The sequence below is a fragment of the Astatotilapia calliptera genome, chromosome 3, assembly GCF_964374335.1.
Source record: "Astatotilapia calliptera chromosome 3, fAstCal68.1, whole genome shotgun sequence".
Taxonomy (NCBI): Eukaryota; Metazoa; Chordata; class Actinopteri; order Cichliformes; family Cichlidae; genus Astatotilapia; species Astatotilapia calliptera.
The window spans coordinates 18,339,177-18,360,338 of record NC_137424.1 but is presented as its reverse complement, the minus strand read 5'-3'; the positions used below and the strand labels follow the sequence as shown (position 1 = coordinate 18,360,338).

General features: G+C 41.6%; 1 protein-coding gene and 1 long non-coding RNA gene across 2 annotated transcripts in view; one reads left to right on the top strand and one right to left on the bottom strand.

Moving 5' to 3' along the window:
• Positions 1-21,162, top strand: part of LOC145425244 (ribonuclease inhibitor-like) — a 206,948-nt gene that overhangs the window by 86,231 nt on the left and 99,555 nt on the right. The gene's annotated exons all lie outside the window — the stretch shown is intronic.
• On the bottom strand, positions 11,774-13,618 carry LOC145425327 (uncharacterized). Its single transcript, XR_013905994.1, has 2 exons — positions 13,315-13,618; positions 11,774-13,226 (listed from the first exon to the last, which is right to left on the bottom strand). It is a non-coding gene; the product is annotated as an uncharacterized LOC145425327 (long non-coding RNA).

Genomic DNA, 21,162 nt, shown 5'->3' with positions numbered 1-21,162 from the left:
GAATCCAAATCAGATGCTTTAGAGCAGGGGTCGGCAACCCTGGGCACGCGTGTCACAGCTGGCAAGCGAAGGGTTAACTGATGGCACGACCATAGCTGGACTGGCCATCGGGCATACTGATGGTAATTTTTCGTTTTTAATGGGCCGATGATGTTTTTTTATTTTTTTGTAACGGTATAAACAATGAAAGATGGCGGATTGGCCGGATGCTGGTCGATGTGTAAAAATAAGTCAGTTGTTTGGTGGTGGCTATGGCGGAGCTTCCACAGAGGCAGCAGGTGGATGTGTGAAAGGGGAGGCAGGAGGAGCAGAGACCCGAGGCGGCTGCCGGTCCGAGTGTCAGGTGAACTGAACTTCAGGTAAGAAGTTATGACCTGCAGTCTGTCTGGGTCAGATATAAACCAAGTTTAGGTGGAGTTTATTTTCCTTGTGCTGACTTTTTACAGTCAGTTATAATAACTCCCACTCAGAGGAGACCAGAGATCACATTAACATGTGTGTCTCTGTATTAAGAAACATGACATATTGGCCCAGTTTATTTTTCTTATCATTGTTGTGAGGAGACCATAAATAGCATTTGTATTTTCTGTTGTACAGTTCATTTGCTGTTATGGATAAAAAGTCTTTCTTTGTTTCAAAGTAGCTGATAAATATTCGCTGATAGCTGCAAACATCTGCGCACAAATATAATCCTATGAAGTGGTTCTATATAGTGTGTAATTTATTGCTAATGCAATCATATGGCACATTGACTTCTGAGGAAATGTTAGATGCACTCATCATCAGAAAGGTGTCCGACCTAAACCAGGGGGTTTAGAGCATCATAGAGTTTTTGTGGTTTGTTTTCTTTAAGTCATTTCACAGATTTTCTCCATAATTTCAATTCCTTGAATAAAACAACAAACTTAGGGGATGATTTTGTAATCCGACTTTATGTATGAAAGATTTGACTAAACATAAAACAATCTTCCAACTCAGTCGTCATTCTTATCTTGTGAAATCAAACCAAACGTTCTGTTGTCTCTAAATCAGGGATTGATTAAATCTTTGGTTGCATCCATTTATGAACATGTTCTCATTCATATTAAATCGTAGTCTAAGTCCTTCTTTAGAGGGATAAATGTCATTCATTGTCTTCAAATGTGTTTCTGTTGTTTTGGGGGGAAGTTTGAAGTCCATTGTTCAAAGTCTGTTAATGAAACTTTATGAAGTTTATGTAGGATGTTTTTCCTATTTTGTATTTGTTTGAATTATGATGTATTTCTGACTCTTGCTGCCATGATACCAGGTCTCTCTTGAAAACAACATTTTTAATCTCAATTACATTTTCACCTGGAGAAATAAAGATGATAATAATAATTTTGTCTTCAGGGAATCATTTCTCTGTAAAACAGCTTCTTCTGAAACTCTTGTTACATTTCTTGTTTATTGTTTGCTGGTTTTAGAAAAATGTCATCGTCTCTGTGTGAACTTAAACTCTACATGTGGTGTCAGCTATAAACGAGCTCTAGAGTCTAATAACGATGCTTTTATTATTGTCTGGTATCCAACCTAACCCTGGGCCTCTGGCTGAATGTGAAACACCAGCAGATGTTAAAAACTGTCTGGGTTACACGTGCATCACGTCGTGTGCTTCCTGACATGGATATAATTGGAATCTGGGCCTGTTCAAGCGGTGCTGGTATCGTTGTTGTTTCTGAGACTTTCCAAATCTTTACTGGATAAAAACGTAGCAACTGATGGATTTAACATTTAGCTCTCAGACTGTCCCAGAAAAGGCGGAGGTCTGGAAGTTTATGTGAAGCTCTGTCTTGCTGCTCAAGTCTTGTTCTCTCCATCTGCACCTCAGCCATTTGAAATCTTGGCCTTAACTATTGATCTGTTTGGAAATCAGACTGTTGTTGGCTGCTATCAGCCTCCACCTGCTTCCCCCAGCACATCACCGTCTCTGGTTCAACTTTTATCTGAGCTGCATTTTAATGACGTCTTTCAGATGGATGATTTTCATTGGGACTGGCTTTCTTCTGTGTCTGATGATTTTAAGGCACGCTGCTTGTTTTTAAAACTGACTCAAATTATTTAAAGCCTCACACGCCTTGATCCTAAACACCCAGATAAATCTGCTCTTATTGACCTTTTTAACTAATATGCTGCGTAAGTTTTCCACATCTGCAGTTTTTGCCAACGACCTGAGTGATCACTGCATAGTTGGTGCTGTGAGAAACACTAAAATCTCACGCTCCGAGCCCGCATCAGTTTGAACTGGGGTCGTATTAAACAGGCTGACAATGTCAGTTTGGGAACATTTACAGGAGAGTTGTGTCTACTTTGTGGACAGACACGCCCCTTTTTGCCAGGTCAGGGTGAAAGGTCGGGACAGGCCTGGTTTGGTTCAGTACCGGCCGATCTCCTACATGAGAGAAACCAGGCCTGGGCAGGAAGTCTGGCTCTGATGCTGATTGGCTACGTTTTCATTAGCTGTGTAATCGGATTACTGCCTCCATCATCAAGATGTAACTATTTTTTACTTTAACGACTGACAGTCCAAACGACCGTAGGAGGTTTTGGCAAACTATAAAGTGTCTCTGCCAGCTGTGACTCCTCAGAGCTTCCTCCTCACTTAAATATCGACTCCACTCCTGTGTCACACAAAACTGAAATGTTGCTTTAACAAACACTTTGTTGCTTCTTGCTCTTTGTTCAGCACAGTATCTGATGGTAAACCTCTTGCACACAACTCTGCTCGTAGTTCCTGCTTACTGATACCTTTTCCTTCACACCTGTCACAGTAGAAGAGGTTTGTAAGGCTTTGAATAGCCCCAACACCAGAAACTCGTCCTCACAATCGTTCTCCTTCCTTCTTGCACTTGGCTGCAAATATCATAGCTGAGCCAGTGTCTTATATTTTTAATCTTTCTCTACAACAGAAGGCTTTACCACAGATGTGGAAGTGTGCCTCTGTACTCCCCCACTGAAAGCTGGTGATTCTTCAACAGTTAGTAATTACAGGCCAATTTCCAAACTCTGTGTCTTATCTAAGGTTCTTCACAGGCTGGTAAATAATCAACTTCAAAGTTATCTGGATGAAAATAGGATTTTATCTCCCTTCCAGTCTGGTTTTAGGAAACTGCACAGTACTGGAACTGCTTCGATAAAAGTTCTCAAAGACGTCTATGAAGCGCTGGATGCAAAGAACTACTGTGCAGCAATACATGTGGCAAAAAAGTGAGGTGTTGTGGCCATACTTGCCAACCTTGAAACTTCAGAATAAGGGAGACATTCAAAAGGGCTGTTGGGGGGGTGATAAATACATTTTACAGGGTTTATTTATCGGGTAAAATACGTTAAATGTCACCGTTATTATTGGCTGGCCGGAAACAGCGGGGGTGTCCAAATTCAGAGGCTGCTTCCACCTGAGGACCCGGCCTTCGCCGTCTAAAGAAAGCTGGGTAGTACGTCACGAGCTCCCTCGGTGGAGTGAAACTGCCGTCTGCTCCTTGCTGTCTAAAATATAACCGGGCGCTGACTGAAACTCTTCTGTTTAACTCATTCACTGCCATTGACGTCTATAGACGTCAATTACGTTTTTCAATGGGAGGGGCCAGAATACAACCTCGGGCAGCTTGTCAGTGAATTTTATTTTTTCATATATTTGTAAATAAATTGTTTTGATAAAACATAACCTTTCTCAGTGTTATTTCTGTTTTATAGAAGTGAAAAACTATTTTATATGTTAGAGGTGTCACAAAGCAAGAAATATTAGTGTCAAAAATACATTTCTGCTTGAAATGTATTTTTGACAAAAAGCTCGTTTTCTCCCTTTTTTTTGGTCAAAACAGGCATTTTTGGTGGAACCCACCTCTCTTCTACAGCTGATTACTAAAGAATGGAAAATGGTAGAAACAAGCTTTTTTTTTTTGGATGAAAGAAGAGAGTCTGTTCTTCATTTTGGTAGGTTCAGCGTTCAGCGTTCAGCGATCATAACACACAGTTTTCTGTGGCTCTTCAAAAATGAGTAAAAATGCTCAAAAACCCTGGCAGTGGGGAGTTACCTGATTTGAAAATGGCTGGCAGTGAATGAGTTAATCAGTTTTCTGTTTGACGTTTATTCAGCTGTGTGAAAACCCCGGAGGAACCGTCCCGAGGGATTAATAAAATTTAATTTAATCTAATCTAATAACTTTAATCTCAGCCAAACCGATTTACTCACGAACAAATAAAACACTGAAAAAGCCAAACAATAACATTTTTAAGTTATCAAAGTGACTTATATATGATGTTTAACCCGAGTAGCGAAAGAACGCGGGGGTTTGAAAATGATGTGTCGGTCGGCTCAGATATTTGACGTTTACACAGCTACATTCTCACCTGAAAACATGCTAAAAGTTTTTTGCGACCCAGAAAGAGAAATATGAGTAATATTAAAACTGCCGCCATTATTGGAAACTGGAATTGGCTGGGCCACGCTATAAATTCTGCGATATGGTTTTTCAATTTTGTTGTCTGGGTGGGAGAAATTCGGGAGAATGGTGGCTCCGGGAGATTTTCGGGAGGGGCACTGGAATTTGGGATTCTCCCGGAAAAATCGGGAGGGTTGGCATGTGTGGTTGTGGCAACATCACTAACCTTGCAAACACCTCAGAGTAAATCATATCACAGAATATAACGAGCGTATGTTGAGGCGAACTGAAGAGGAGGACAGGGACAGGGACGACGCTGCTAGGGCGAGACAGACGTCTCTCACGGAGTCCTTTAGTGCTGCAGGCAGGCAAGGTGTTCAAACAGCGCACAACTTCAGTTTTTTTATTTCTATATGATGAACTCTGCATTATTAAGTGATAAGAACAAGAAATCTGATGTCCTGTAATCATTATGACGCTATAATTTGAGATACAATAAATAAAATACGTTTTTGTACAAAGTATTGGTATCAGATCAGTATCGTCGATACCACCCTGAATATTACTTGGTATCGGATCGGAAAGAAAATCAGTGGTATCGCACATCACTACCTCTGACCCCCTAGGTATGTCTGCAGATATCTGATCTTCATCACTCCATCAAGAGTCTACCCTGTGTGTAGATCAGTGGCGGAGCGGGGGGGTGACTTACTGGGCTTAAGCCCGGGTTGTTTTGTCAGAAGCCCGGGGTCTTTTGGAGTGTAATTTTTTCATAGTTAGATGCCTGGCTGACAACTTTATAAAACAAAAACTACACATAATATTCGAAGCACATAGTGCACACTGTGGGAATTTACGACTGTGCATAAATCCCCCCTAATATTGGTATGATCCGAGCTCAGGCACTAAGCGACTGAGCGAGGGGGCGGGGCAGCTGGTACCAGCGAGTGCGCTGTTGGAGAAGCGCAGCCAGGCAGACAGAGGAGAACTGGAGGTACCAAAGCAAATCATTGGTACTGTACAAATAATGTAAATACGACGGTTTATCACAAAAGATTGATATCGAACTGATCACTTGGCCCATATTACGTTTCTCTTTCTTAGAGTGAATCAACAAATGGCGAAATGAAAAGCCGAACAACAACAATGCTGTTTCTTTAGAGCAGGGGTGTCAAACTCAAATACGCAGTGGGCCAAAATTCAAAACTGGAACAAAGTCGCGGGCTAACATTAATATTTATTGAGAAACAAATCTTCCTCCAGATATAAGAATGAATCTTTTCTTATGGACTCAAATACCAGTAGGCCAGCTCTAATAGTAATTTGGTATGGCTTCGCGGGCCAAATGTAATTAGGCTACGGGCCAAATTTGGCCTGCGGGCCAGAGTTTGTCTTAGCTTACATGTGTGTTTATTTCATATTTCAGTTGTTTCCCTCCACGGCTAAATAAATCGGTTTCAGTAATGCACTGATATACAAGAATGGACATATGGAGCTTCTTTCAAAGAAAAAACTCTGGTAGATGTTATTTTATATATTATGCTTTGGATGTTGTTCAGTATATTTCTATGCAAAACAAGAGGAACTTCAACACACAGCAGTATATTCACAGTTGAAACCAGATATTTACATACACTTTATGGAAAACACAAGAACATTTTTTTACTGTACAACATCAATTTAGAGTAAACTTGTTTTGTTTTGGATAAATAAATATTGAAATATCTTTTGAATTAGTTAAATGTCAGAATAAAGAGAGACAGAGCTTCTATTTTTTATCACTTTCATCAAATTTAGGAGTACATGTACACTAAGTTTATTGTTAATTAATAAGAAACTCCAGACGATTCCATTCTGAGCTGAAGAAGCTTCTGATAGGTTAGTAGAGTCCATGTGAGTAAATTGGTGGCACAGCTGTGGATGCATATAAGGCAAAACACAGAGCCTGTTTCTGTGACATGGGAACATCAAGAGATGTCAACCAAAACACCAGGAAAAGAACTGTGGAGCTCCATGAGTGTGGCTCAGTTTGAATACAATTTGGTGCCATTTACAATTAAGAAATACAGATAGGTTCTCTCTCTTTACTCTTAAATTTAACAAATATGTTTTTTTTATATTTATCAACCTTAAAATAAAAAACAGTGCCGTTTGCAGCAGCATTAAAGTGGCACGGCACTGCAACACAGAATAAGTCAAATGTAGTACAGAAACAGGGTTGGTGTTAGTCGTAGTTTGGCCTGGAAACTTTTGTTAAACAGTAACTAAAGTAACTTAACCTTGTGACTCTTTAGGAACCTGCACAATATTTTCACAATAAAACTGAAGACTCTCTTCTACCTGGGATGTTGGGTCATGAGTTGAGCTTTTTAACCTGCTGCTTTGGTCTTGCACCATGTACTGTATCAGTAACTTTCATCCACTGTTTGCTCTTCCTGTCACATGACGTCCTTCAGCCACACTTGGTGGAGTCATTTGTTTACATTTGGGTCACATGACACCAGCAGCTAATATCTCCCCACACACAGCCTGACTGTAGCGCACAGTTTTTCACCTGAAGGGCTGAAACAGGTTCTTGCATATGTTGCAGAGCACTGTGATTGTTGGAGGTTCCTGAAGTTGCTCCACTGCAGACTGACACATGTGGCTCTCACTCCCAGACATGCCCAGGCTTGTCTCTTAATTGCATGCACTAGGGATCATAACCACCTGGTGTTGCTATAGCAATGATATCTCAGTACGACAGTTTTGTATCACGTAAGAATTTGTACCGGTATGATTGCAGACAATATGTGGGACTAATAAAGGTTATCTTATCTTATCTTATCTTATCTTAATATGATTAGGGGTGGGTTTTTATAATCGATTCATCAATTAAAATCGATTCTGGCTTGGATAATGTAAAATCGATTCATTAAAATCCTGAATCGATTTTTTTATATAAATTTATTTTGCCCGAAATGCCAGAATCTCTGGTGAAAGATCACAAAATTTCAAGAACCACCAAACAGGTAAGACAGTAATTGAGAGCAGGAACACGGATTCTGCACATAGACTTAAACACACAGCGTGACCCGCGGATCAGAATCAGTTACATGTCGCCTTTCTCACGGTCGGGGCTGAAAGCCGACAGCTGGCTGATTCTGATCTGTCGGCAGGTCCGCGCTTTGTGTTCACGCCCTTTATGCGCTGATTCTAAAGCTGTTAGTTTGATGTCTCTCCAAACAATATTGACCGAACCAGCAGCAAAAGAAATGGTAAAATGGTAAATGGCCTGTATTTATATAGCGTTTTACTAGTCCCTAGGGACCCCAAAGCGCTTTACATATCCAGTCATCCACCCATTCACACACTGGTGATGGCAGCTACATTGTAGCCACAGCCACCCTGGGGCACACTGACAGAGGCGAGGCTGCCGGACACTGGGCCCTCTGACCACCACCAGTAGGGAACAGGTGAAGTGTCTTGCCCAAGGACACAACGACCGAGACTGTCTAAGCCGGGGCTCGAACCGGCAACCTTCCGATTACAAGGCAAACTCCCAACTCTTGAGCCACGATCGCCCCAAAAGATCCAGAAGATCCAAACGCTTCACATAAACATCGTCATGAATTCACTCTGACCTTTACTGTTTTGCTTCCATCGCGATGCGCAGCTCTCTCTCTCTCTCTGTACTTCAAGAACAGTTTCCCTTTCTTCATTATTCGCTTGCTTGTTACGCACAAGTCTACTGTTGTTTACAGCGCTGTCGGCCGCTGTTTTTTTCCCTTTTACATTCTTCCGAAAAGAAAACCTCATTTCTGCTGTTCAATACTGAACAAATTAAAACTTTTTAAAATTATTCAAAATGCAAAACGCTTAACCGTGTCTCTAATAAAACCGCTGTAACTTCAGATTACAATCATGTGTTGATTAATGGTTTTCTTTCGTTTTTGATGTACTGCAGAATATTTTTATAAAATCCCAGGCCAGGAAAATAACCTTCATGTTTTTCTGTGTTTTATCTTCAGCTGCTTTGACACAAAGGCATCTGCTGTGACGCTCACACCTGTGATAAAGTCTTGCGTGTGTCAGCTTCCTTTTTATTGATACAAAAATATGTAAATGTACTGATCTGAATTATAATATTTCTGACTGTCAAAATTTCCCAGATTTAAATCGAATCGAATTAAATCGAATCGTGGATCGAATCGATTCGGGACCTTGTGAATCGGAATTGAATCGATTCTAGAAATCAGTGACGATACCCAGCTCTAAATATGATATACACAGCTAGTTAATGCTTCCATTTTACAATAATAAAGCTTATGGTTCATATTAGAATATGTAGGAGGGATCACCCTCCTCAGCCTTCCCGGGAAAGTCTGTGCCAGCGGGCTGGAAATGAGAGTTCATCCACTGCAGGAGCACGATGTAGAGTGGCTACATAAGATGCAGGTTCAGGCATACCAGGCGAATTCAAGGTCTGGCTATACCAGCATGGTATAGTACCAAGACTCATTGGCAAGTCCTGCATGGGGCGTTAGGGACTCGGGTCCACCCACTTCCAACAATGGGCAATAGCTGAGCCCTGGCTGAGGAGAGGCATGGTCCGAGCCGAGGTCCGGCAGCTAGAGGAGGAAAGCACGGAACTGGGTTTACAAGGAATCTGGACATAGTGGGACCTGTCAAAGCAGACGATTAATTGGCTTTAACTTTGGAGCCTTTCCACATCTTAATAGACTACTTGCACTAGGGCATGTGACGTATTTCCGTTTCCAAATAGTACCGCTTGTGCGTTTCCGGTACGTTTGCTTATCTATCGGTAGCTATGCTAATGTCGCTTCAGAATGAGTATAAAAAGGAAAGTATTTAAAACAGAACATTTTCAAAAACAGGAGAAGAAATACTCCGAGCATTGCTGTGTCCCACTTTGTTCAGCTTCAGCCAAATTTAACGGCATACTAAGTTTTCATGCCTTTCCGACCCATTCCGACTTGAGAAGACAATGGCTGGTAAATATACGCCGGGATCATTTCACGATTACCTCTCACACCAGGGTCTGCTGCAGACACTTTGCCAGTGATCAACTCATAGAGCCAACAACCCTCGATGGTCGAAGGCGGCTTATTAAAGGTGCTGTACCAACACTTTTTGAGTGGAATGGCTATAAAGTTGAACCACCGCGGCGTAGTGTTTGGGAGAGAACGGAGCGACGCCCTGAACTAGTTCCTCCTGACGATCAAGAAGAGCACAGTCTTACAAGAGATCATGACTACTGCTCAGTCCCTGAGCCGTCTGCATTGGACATATCTGCATCAGCTGCAGAAGACCTGTCCAAAGACGTGGAGACTCTGAGGAAGGAAATACAGGAGTTACGTGTCCAGCGAGAATTTGGGTTACAGCGTTTTGCTGGCTCCGACACTGACATCCGATTCTACACCAGGTACATCTAAGTTCTATTCAAGCTAACTGTTTAAAATATACCAAGGTCACCATCAGTTAAATTTCGAAAGTTTTTCCAGTCTTAATGAAAACAAAATAGATATTTACTTTTTCTCTGCTGATTGTATGTTTTATGTAGATGCTTTAGTATTTAAACGATATCCTAATGCTACAGGTAAAATACAACACCAAATACTCTTAATCAGACTATTTTATACAGCATACCATTAGCATATTTGTCACAGTTCACATTATTTTTATGTCAGTGTGTAATGTTAATTAATGATTGACATGATGTATGTCTCTCTCGTGAATAGATTTCCAAGCTATGATCATTTGATGGCATTCTGGGTTTTGATTGAGCCTTGCATCTATAAAATGATCCGGGTTTCAAGAGCCAAGTCAGCTGCCAATCGGAACGAAGAAGTGTTGACACCTGCACGCACATCAACAGTAGGTTATGGGTTTGTTGGTAGTTAGAACTAGAGGTGTAATGTTATTGTATTTATGTACAATAACATTACTTTATGTACAGTAGCATACATACACAGGTGTATGTATGCTAGACTCAGTATCCTTTACATACATACACCTGTGCACTACAGCACCTCATTGTTTACCCCATGGTACAGTATGGTATCCCTAACCATTACAAAACATTTAGCCAAGAAAAGAATAATTTTACTAGTTCATAGCTTAAGGAGGAACATTTTCCCTTTTGTTTTCACCTTCCACAGGCAGCTGCTACAGCCAATTGATGAGTTTTTTCTTTTCCTGGTTTTCCTGTCAGTTGGTTTGAAGGAGAGGGACCTGGCACACCGATTTAACATACACCAGTCCACAGTGAGCCGCATTATTGCAACATGGACAAATTTTCTTGCCACTGCACTGGGGTCTCAGTGCATCTGGCTTACACGTGAAGAAGTGCAAGCTTACCTCCCTGAGGAATTCAAAGATTTCTCAGACACCCAGATGATCCTTGACTGTACAGAGCTGAGGTGTCAGACACCATCCTCACCACTTCTCCAAAGTGAAATGTACTCTTCGTACAAATCCCACTGTACGATGAAAGCCCTGGTTGGCATAGCTCCACATGGTCCAGTGACATTCATCTCTAATCTGTATGCTGGTTCGGTTAGTGACAAGGAACTATTCAAACAATCAGGCATTGCTGAGAAGTTGACTGAAGACATGGCAGTGATGGTAGATAAGGGCTTCCTAATCACTGATTGTTGTAAATGCAAAGTGTACTGCCCACCTTTTCTATCTAAGCAGAAGCAGATGCCAGCATACCAGGTTAAGGAGACGCAGGCCATAGCCAGACTCAGGGTGCATGTGGAGCGAGTCATTAGGAGGATCAAACAGAACAAACTTTTTGATAGCATCATTACCATGTCACATGTTTATAATATCAAGCAACTGTTTGCAGTGGCATGTATGCTGTCAAATTACCAGAACACAGCATTAGTTAAAAAATGGGTTAAGTGAGACAAGATGGATTTTTCCCAAGACACCAGTGCCAGTAACTTATGGAAAATGACCTGCAGCTGAGGCCACTACAGTTGCATTTCTTCCTTCTCAGCTGACAATACTTGATTACAGAACTGGTACTTGAGTGCTGATAGTTGAGTTTCAGTTATTGATAATTCAAATTCATTGCAAATGTTTAATGTTAATAATACTGTTTAATTATACTACTATTATTACTATTCAGATTCAACAAAACTATTTATCAAAATTATAAAGTAAATCACTAAATCGTTTTAAAACCATAAGTGACATTGAACTTTTGTAACATCAAAAATACCATTTGTCATTTTCTACAGTTCAGTTATTGTCTAAATGTATATCAGTATGCTAGGCATGGAGTTTTAAATACTTACCATGTAAATAAGTTCTGCACAAATTCAACGTTTTAATGTGTGTTTTTAAAAATTAAATTGATGCCATTGCTTAAATAACAGTTTATTGATGTCACATAAAAGTAACATGTAACAACAAAAGAATTCATGAAATATATTGAAAATAAAACATCAGTTATTTTGTTCCAGCCAGCCTGAAGGATCTGTTTTTCTTTTTGCTGTTTTCACTGTTCATTTTTTCAAACACAGGTATCTTGGCATATATATGTAAAAAAAGAAATAGTCTGCCTTTTCTCTGATTGCATTGTGCACATCTATATCCATGTATATTCTTTGCACTAGGTAGTCCTCTTGTGCCCACACAACAAAGTCACACCACTGCATCCCACTGATGAGCAGTTGTCCTTGCACTTGCCAGTAATATGCGTGGCTCTTTTTTAGTTTAGGGGTACCACATTCCATCTGCACATATTTGCAGTCAATAAAGTTTTGTACATTGGGACATTTGAATTCGACGAAGCCAAACTGGGGGTATTCATTGGGGTCAAAAACAACACCATCAGGAGATGCAGCAAGCCAGGGGGCAATGGGGTGAATGACCAGACCACAGGGTGAGTAGTTAACATTCATTAGCCTACTATACTCTGCTGCTATTGCAGGCTCCATCTCAGTTCCTCTCCTCATGTCTGCTGTCTGCCTTGTTCCCTTCAATATACGCTCTGCTAGTGACTCGGCCGAGCTCTGGCCTCTGACGTGACACACCTCCCGAAACCTAGAGGCAGTCACTCTGGGCCTGCGGAGCTGATGCCACTCAGACGAAGAGCTTTGCTCACGTGTAGCTTCCTCTATTTTGTGAGCCATTTCCAGAGTTACAGACAAGCTTTTCAGATGCAGAAGCTCTTCTTCTGAGCACACAAACACACAATCTGATGGCAAGATGTCATACCCCTCCAGAGGCAAGTGCGGTGTTGGTGGTGCATCGCGGTGTAGTGTGATGTACCGGGTTGTCAAAACCGGCTGCTGATATGACAGAACACTGCCCTCCTGCACCAGCCCAAAGGCACTTTCCACAAGGGGCTTGTCAGGTCTCATGTTCATTGTGGTCACAAGTGGCCTGTCCTCAATATTAAATTTTGCATATGCCTCCATTATTCTGAACAAGCAGGGATCTGGTAACGGACCCACCATGCCTCTGTAGAAGCCACTCCTAAAGAAAACATCAATGACAATAATGTAAGGAAGAAGGTTGTTATACTGAACAACAACTAAACTAAAAACTAAAAGGTGTAAAACAGTGGTGCATAAGTTAGAGACTGGGATGTATATGTACATGACTGAGTTAGCCGTCTTCAGAAAGTGTAATGTTGTATGTAAATTAATACCTATTCTGACACATGTATGTATGAAAAAAATAGCAACATACATTTGTAACACGTGAAACCAAATTTTACAAATCTAATTACCGTACTCCAGTCTGGGCCATCCTATTTGGTACCGGCTTAGTGAAGATCATGGAGTTGATGGGTCCTGGCCTCACACCCTAACAGAAGACACATTTACTATGGATGGTGTTGCTGTTCATATGTAAACATGGACTAATTCAAAAACTTTAACCTCATTTAAATTACCACTGTCCGTGGCTTGTGCCATTGCTGTTCAGATTCCGTGCAGCTATGCACAGGGGGGACAACCGGCACTCTGAGTTGTGAGTAGTGTGCTGTTTGGAAGAGCAGTGCCACTGTGTGATTGCACATAACAGCGCCTGCCACACAGGAGCACTGGCTATGTGTCAGTATCACCAGCGATGAATCCAGAAGCTTAATCTAAGAAGAAAGAACGAAAATTAAAAATGTAACATCTTCATGGAAGAGCCGAACAGGAACATAGTTCAGTGTTATGGTTACGTACCCTCCTGAATGCTTAGTGTTTCCTTCTCTCCCTATTAAAACAACTTAACCATCCTTGATAACTGTAATAACTTAGATTGTGTATATTTGCAGTATTAACTTGTTGTCAAATGTTTCTGATCACCCAAACACACGTTGATTTAACTATCTGACTAGTCAAATTAGGAGTGATAAAGCAGGGAGACAAGGAAAACATTCAAGTTGATGGGCCTTTAGGAATGAACTTAACTAATGCTTAAATGAACTGAACCCCACTGAACGGGGATTAAAAACTTTACACAGCTTCCTGCCTACACTTAGTCTGTGTGGTGCCTCACTCTTCCTCATTGACCTGAAGCACAGGGCTCTCACACCGACCTCCCCTGACAACCTGTCTTTATTGGACACTGAATAAAGATACAAGTACCATTAGCATTATTTCTGTATTACTCATTTCAGCATGTCTTAAACATATATATTTTACACTTAGCAAGAGTAGCATTAGGTAGTTAACTACCTCCATAATTAGCCAACTACCTAACGCCATTATAACAGTGTCTAACTACAAAAGTGACATTAGTTAAGAAAACCTCAACTATAGTTTAGGACGACATAAAACACCGTTTAAGAAAACATGTAATGTAGAGAACTGACATCAAATGAAGGACATAGCGGAGTAACGTAGTGTTTGCATTTGACGTTAGCTAGCGTTTCTTTGTCGGTTAATTTACGTTTTCTTACCTTCGTAGTTGTGTATATATGATGCAGCATATAACTTAAATCCTTTATCTAATTTGCTGGCGGGGGTAGTCGTCACTCTGCAAATCCGATGAACATCGGTGATGTTCAATTTTGGGAGCTCTTGTAGGCAGCGAGTGTAGAACGTCGCCATGGTTTAACCGCACCGGAAGCACTGGGGCAGGACTACATAGAACGCGGAAGTGTTAGTGCAAGTAGTCCATTAACAGCACCGTTACTTCGCATAAATTTTCAGTTAAAATTTTAAATAATTAAAACAAAAATACGCGGCACTAGATTGATTGACAATGGTCTACAGCAATCAGAACGCACAACACAATGTGCTGTTAAAGAGAGAAAAAAATCAGCGAAACAGCGAGTCCGCGAAAGGTGAACCGCGTTACAGTGAGGGACCGCTGTACAAAAATTTCCAGTAGCACTGCTGATATATGAAATGGTGAGTTTTGAGGTTGTCTTCAAACAAGTGCATTGTACTAGAAAAGGGTGTTTGAAGGATTAAAAATGTAAACAGTAATGACTATTTTATATTTATGAAAAAACTTTATGCAGAAAAAGTAGCAAAGAAACAAAAACATAACACATGGACACTTTTGGCCACGAACAAGCTGAAGGGATGGTGATTTTTTTAATGACCCCAGATTGTTAAAAAAAAAACACTTAGAATCAAATTTATTTATCAGCAGCATCAATAGTAACAAAAATACAATTTAGTTTTCACTGTCAAAGTCGATTTAACTGAAGTGACGTGTTTCCGGTTACTGTGGAGGTCACGTGTTTCTGGTTAGTGTGGCGGTCGCAATATGGCGCTCCCTTGTGACTGCAGCATTGACTGTAGAACATAGGTGTCAAGCTCTGGCCCTAAGCCATGTCAAATTAGTATTAGAGCTGGCCTACTGGTATTATACAGCTAATGTATATACCGTTTAGTATTAAGCTTTGCTTGTTCCATATTCAGTTTTTCAGCAAAACGTGTTTGAGTCCATTCTTATATCTGGAGGAAGATTTTTTTTTTCAATAAATATTAATGTTAGCCCACGACTTAGTTCCAGTTTTGAATTTTGGCCCACTGTGTATTTGAGTTTGACACCCCTGCTGTAGAATATACAATCTGGCTGCAGCCAGATGCTCTTGTGCCATCAATGTGGAATGTCCAGACTGAGAGACCTCTTCCCTCTGACCCCTCCCCAAACCCCCAAACCCTCCTACCTGTAGCAATGGGAATTGCATTTACCTGTGTGTTCCACCCGGAGGTTTGAGAGTGTAACACCGGAAGGTGAGAACCAGAGACTTATGACTGTTTATTAAGAGTTTAATAAAAGTTTGGAGGGAAAGTTCAACCGAGCATCTTGTGAAGTTTATAGAGAGAACAAGATGAAACATGGTGGCAGCGGGGTCTAGAGTGATCCACACCGCGCTTTGAAGACAACAGATTGAGCGGACATTATCGACGCGTCCAGCTAGGCTAGTTAGCCTCGGAGGTGCTAACGGCTCAGGACAGCAGGTGAGACGCTGACGAGAAGAGCGCAGCGGCGTCTACGATGGATGGATTGAATCCGAGCAGGACTCGGATTCCTGTGAGGACATAATGACTGTCACAGCTATGACACAGACTGCAGTAGAAGTGAACCAGATCAAAGAATCAGACATGAAAAAACGAGAGCAGCTGTTTGCAGGCATGATGATTGGCAACAGCCTGGTCAAGTTTCAAGTTGACTGTGGTGCAACCTGCAACGTTATTCCCATCAACTTGTTGAACCCTAACATCAAAATGGAGCACACAGACAAGGTTCTTGTGATGTACAATAAGTCAAGGCTGTGTCCATTAGGAAAGTGTAAGGTCAAGCTGACAAACCCAAGAAACAACAAAAAGTACAGAGTCGAGTTCCAAGTGGTAGAGGAGGACTGTAAAACACCTCTACTTGGGAGAACAGCTAGTGAAGTGATTAAGCTAATACAAGTTAAATATGATAACATCTGTGCTTTGGACAGCTCAGTGACAACAGCTCCATCAGAGAAAAACGCATGGTTGTTGCAAGAGATAAAGACAGAGTTTCAGGATGTGTTTACAGGAGATGGATGTTTGCAAGGTGAATATGAGCTGGAAATCGACACAACAGTGCAGCCCGTCAAACTGCCAAAACGCAGAGTCCCAGTGTCGATGATGAAACCACTGAAAGAGGAACTGATGAGCCTTGCAGACAGACAAATAATAGCACCAGTGGAAGGTGTTGTGATATTTTGATACTACGGTTAGCATTTACAGGATATTGTTTTATAGTGATATTATACAGGAAAACTGTTACTCAATAAGGCCCATTTACTAGTTGTTTTTCTCTTTCTCTGTAACCTAAGAATTGATGTGTAAGACTCACAGGCTGGTACCCCAAGGTCGAAAACACCACAGAGATCACTTCCTTACTCCCATCCTCCCTTCTTTATCTCCTAGAAAAGAGCTTGTTAAAGGCCAGGTGGTTTGTTTCAGAATTCACTAATGAAAGAACTCTGTATTCTATGTCTAGGAGTGTATTTTGCTGGAATGATCATAAATTGTAGCTGAACTGATAAACTACACAAAGGATACTTCTTTGCTCAGAAGGCAGGAAGACGTTTCCTTATTTGGTCTGTACCGGTTTGAACTGAGAACCTGCTGACACACGAACCTTTTTTTCCTCTATATAAACTGTTGTATACGGAATAAACCTTTGAGTTGATTGTGGGAGAGCAACCTGAACAGTCTCTGTATCATTTTGTTCTCCTAACTGCTCCCGACGTCGTAACTAACCTGCTGAACGGCATACCTGAGTGTTACTTTGAATAATTAGGAATCTTATAAGGAAAGGACAAAACTCTGCTTATCGGTGCTCACGCCTTGGAGGAAACCCGATCCACGGAGAAACCCGGGACGGAGATTTCTTTCAGAAGGTAGTACTGATTGGATCAGTGGGATGGTGACAGTGCAGAAGCCAAATGGCAAGCCCAGGATATGTATTGACCCAAGACCGCTCAACAAAGCTTTGAAGCGTAGTCACTTCCCATTACCAACAATAGATGACATCTTGCCAGATGTGTCAAAAGCGAAAGTTTTCACAGTTTGTGACGTGAAACATGGCTTTTGGCATGTGAAGCTTACAGAAGAGTCAAGCCATCTGACGACATTCGCAACACCATTGGGTCACTTTCGTTGGCTGAGAATGCCGATGGGGATCAGCCCAGCGCCAGAGGTCTTTCAGCGCAAACTGATGCAAGCGTTAGAGAACCTGCCAGGCACATACATCATTGCTGATGACATCCTGATCACTGGAAAAGGAGAGACGACTGAGTTGGCAGAAATGGATCATGACAGAAACCTGAGACTTTTCCTGGAACGCTGCAGAGAGAGAAACATCAAATTAAATGTGGAAAAACTCAAGCTTAGAAGACAGGAAGTACCATACATCGGACATCTACTCACAGCAGAGGGGCTGAGAGCTGACCCAGAGAAGGTACGGGCCATCACAGAGATGCCAGCACCAACTGACATAAAAGGGGTGCAGAGACTAGTTGGAATGGTCAACTATTTATCAAAGTTTTACAAGCATCTGTCAGACGACTGTGAGCCTCTCAGACAACTGACGCACAGAGACAGCCTATGGGAGTGGACAGACGTGCAGGAAGATGCATTTAAAAGACTGAAAGAAAAACTAACACAAGTCCCAGTTTTGAAATATTACAGCCCTGAAGAAGAGCTGACGCTGCAGTGTGATGCCAGCGAGACAGGACTGGGAGCAGCTCTGACTCAACATGGAAAACCAGTGGCATTTGCAAGTCGTGCACTGACGCTCACTGAAAGAGGTTATGCACAAATTGAAAAGGAATGTTTAGCTATTGTGTTTGGGATGGAGAAATTCCACCAATATACATATGGTCATCTTGTGAGAGTGCAATCAGACCACAAGCCAATCGAGAACATTATTTAAAAGCCACTGTTACATTCACCTAAGAGACTACAAAGGATGTTATTAAGGCTGCAAAAATATGATATAACCATAACATATATTCCAGGCCGCGACATGCTACTTGCTGATACGCTGAGTAGGGCCTACCTGCAGGATGGCATCAAAAGCCAGACGGAGTTGGAGACAGAATGTGTCAACATGGTGGACTATGTACCTGTTTCAACAGAAAGCATGGACAGAATACGAGCAGGGACAAGAACCGACCACACACTACAAACGCTGATAAAAACAACACAAAAGGGGTGGCCAGCCTGTAAGAAAGATGTACCTGTTGAAATAACTCAGTTCCAATCTTTGCAGGATGAACTGAGCACACAGGATGGATTGGTCTTCAAGGGAGAGAGAGTGGTGATTCCAGAAGCACTGCAGGCAGATATAACCCAGCGAATTCACTCAACACACATCGGCACAGAAGGGTGCCTCAGGAGAGCTAGAGACTGCGTCTACTGGCACGGTATGAACGACCACATCAAAAAGTACATCGCTGCATGTGACATATGTCGGTCTGTGGATGCAAAACAACAGAAAGAGACACTAAAACCACACGAGCTGACCACTAGACCATGGACCAAAGTTGGGACAGATTTATTCAACTTTGAGGGTAGGGACTACCTAATAACTGTTGATTATTACTCCAACTTTTGGGAGATAGATTATCTACCTGATACCAAGTCGAGTACTGTGATTAGGAAACTAAAGGCTCATTTCGCACGTCAGGGAATCCCAAATATTGTTTTTTCTGACAACGGGCCTGTCAGAGTATTTTTGTTTTTAAAGGTTTTATTATTCATATAATAATCAGCTAAGAGTGTTTATATTTCTGTCTAGTACTCAAACAGATACATATTCTTGTACTCAACCAGCTGCATATTTTAATTGCTGGCTCTCTACTCTATAACGGAAACTGTTTGCCTTCACATTAATTGTCAGCAGCAGGAAACCGCCACCCAAGAGTAAGAAACAACCTTGTAGAAAATACAAAGTTCTTGAGAAATCACACCTGCTTGCTTGACAAGATAAGCATGATATTTCCTTTTTTGTATGCTTCCTGTTGTGTATAAATAAAGGCAGCGAGCTGCTCCATGGTGTGTGAGTCTCTCCCTGAGTCTCTCACCCGTGCACGTTTAAAACTGCTCTAAGTGTCTGAGTGATATTTCATTGCATCTGAGTACTTGATAATAGAATATCTCTAACAGGGCCCCAGTACAGCTCAACAGAGTTTGCCAACTTCAGCCAGAAATGGGAATTTCGACACCATACCTCATCACCTGGCTATCCGCAGAGCAACGGCAAAGCTGAGTCTGCCGTTAAAACTGCCAAACGACTCATGAAAAAGGCAAAATTGGCTGGACAGGATCCATATTTGGCCTTATTGGACCACAGAAACACCCCAACCCAAGGTTTAACTACCAGCCCTGCACAGAGACTGTTAAGCAGGAGGACGAGGACACTCCTCCCAATAGGAGACAGATTGTTGCAACCCAAAGTGACTGACAACAAGTTAGCACTGATGAAAAACAGAGAGAGACAAACAAAGTACTACAACAAGACAGCGAAGGACATGGACACATTAAACCCAGGGGACTTGGTGCGAGTCCAACCTTTTGAACCACACAACTTATGGACCAAGGCTAGAGTGTGTAACACTCTGGGAAACAGATCCTATGATGTGGAGTTGGACAACGGCAGAGTCCTCAGAAGGAATCGTCGCCATCTGAGGAGAGCTGTTGAGGTCAAAAAAGACATGTCAGCACATCTCCAGCTTGAGGGACAGAACATTACACAGAGCAAAGAGAACACACAAAACAGCACTACCAGGGGCCCGTTCTTCGTACCTCGCTAAGTAAGTTAGCCGGATTTGACTGTTGACGATTTCGCGTGATCCTGGATCGTTCGGTTCTTCGAAGCCCATCCGGGACTTGCTGTCATAACAACAGAGCCGTAAGCGTAAACCTGCTCGGGAGCAGGTTTACTTTATGTAAACAGGATTAGATCGCGGCCACTCAGGTATGTCCGCTTCATGTATACGAAAGCAACAGCGATATTTTACCACTGTTTTACCATAAATAAATAACATCAATGTAACTAAAGATAATGCAGCACTTGATCCTTTTATTGATGTCACACAGATACATACAGGTCATTTCCTAAAAAAGGGAAATGTACTATTAACATTCTATTACATGTATTTGATTATTACAGATGTAATTCATATTTCAGAGTAGCAATTGCAAATTACTTCGTGTAATCAAGATGGGAGACCACGGCTATAAAAGCGAAGGTGGATTTGGGAAGCCTGTCACAGCCATGTCCGGTCCGTATACGCGAGACACCCATTGCGGAAGGTGCAAGATTGATAAGGAGAGTCCTCAGAATTCAGCGTATATTGCGGGACAGACAGGATCCTTTAGCTCAGCGCGACAGTGTGCTCATAGAGAGATATCGATTTTCCCGTGAGGGTATTATTCACTTAACCAACTTGTTGACGAGGGGGTGCAGGACCACCACCTGTCTTTTTTTGCTCTGCCCCTTTTCTTGGTTGCTGTTATAAACAAACAAACAGATTATTTCAGGGTCTCTTTCCAAGAGACGAAAAGCAATATAAGTGATAAATATTACCATTCTGTAGAATATTCTTATATTTCACTTTTACTTGTTCCCATGTTCTAGTGGGTCCTGTTGTGGCTCTAATGTGAAAGGGGATATAATATAACATATTATAATATAATGTAATATAATATTGGATAATTTAATATAATATTGGATAATATAGTGTGATATGTTAAATCTACCCTACCGCCTACTGGTGTTGGCCAGAGGGGCCGATGGCGCAATA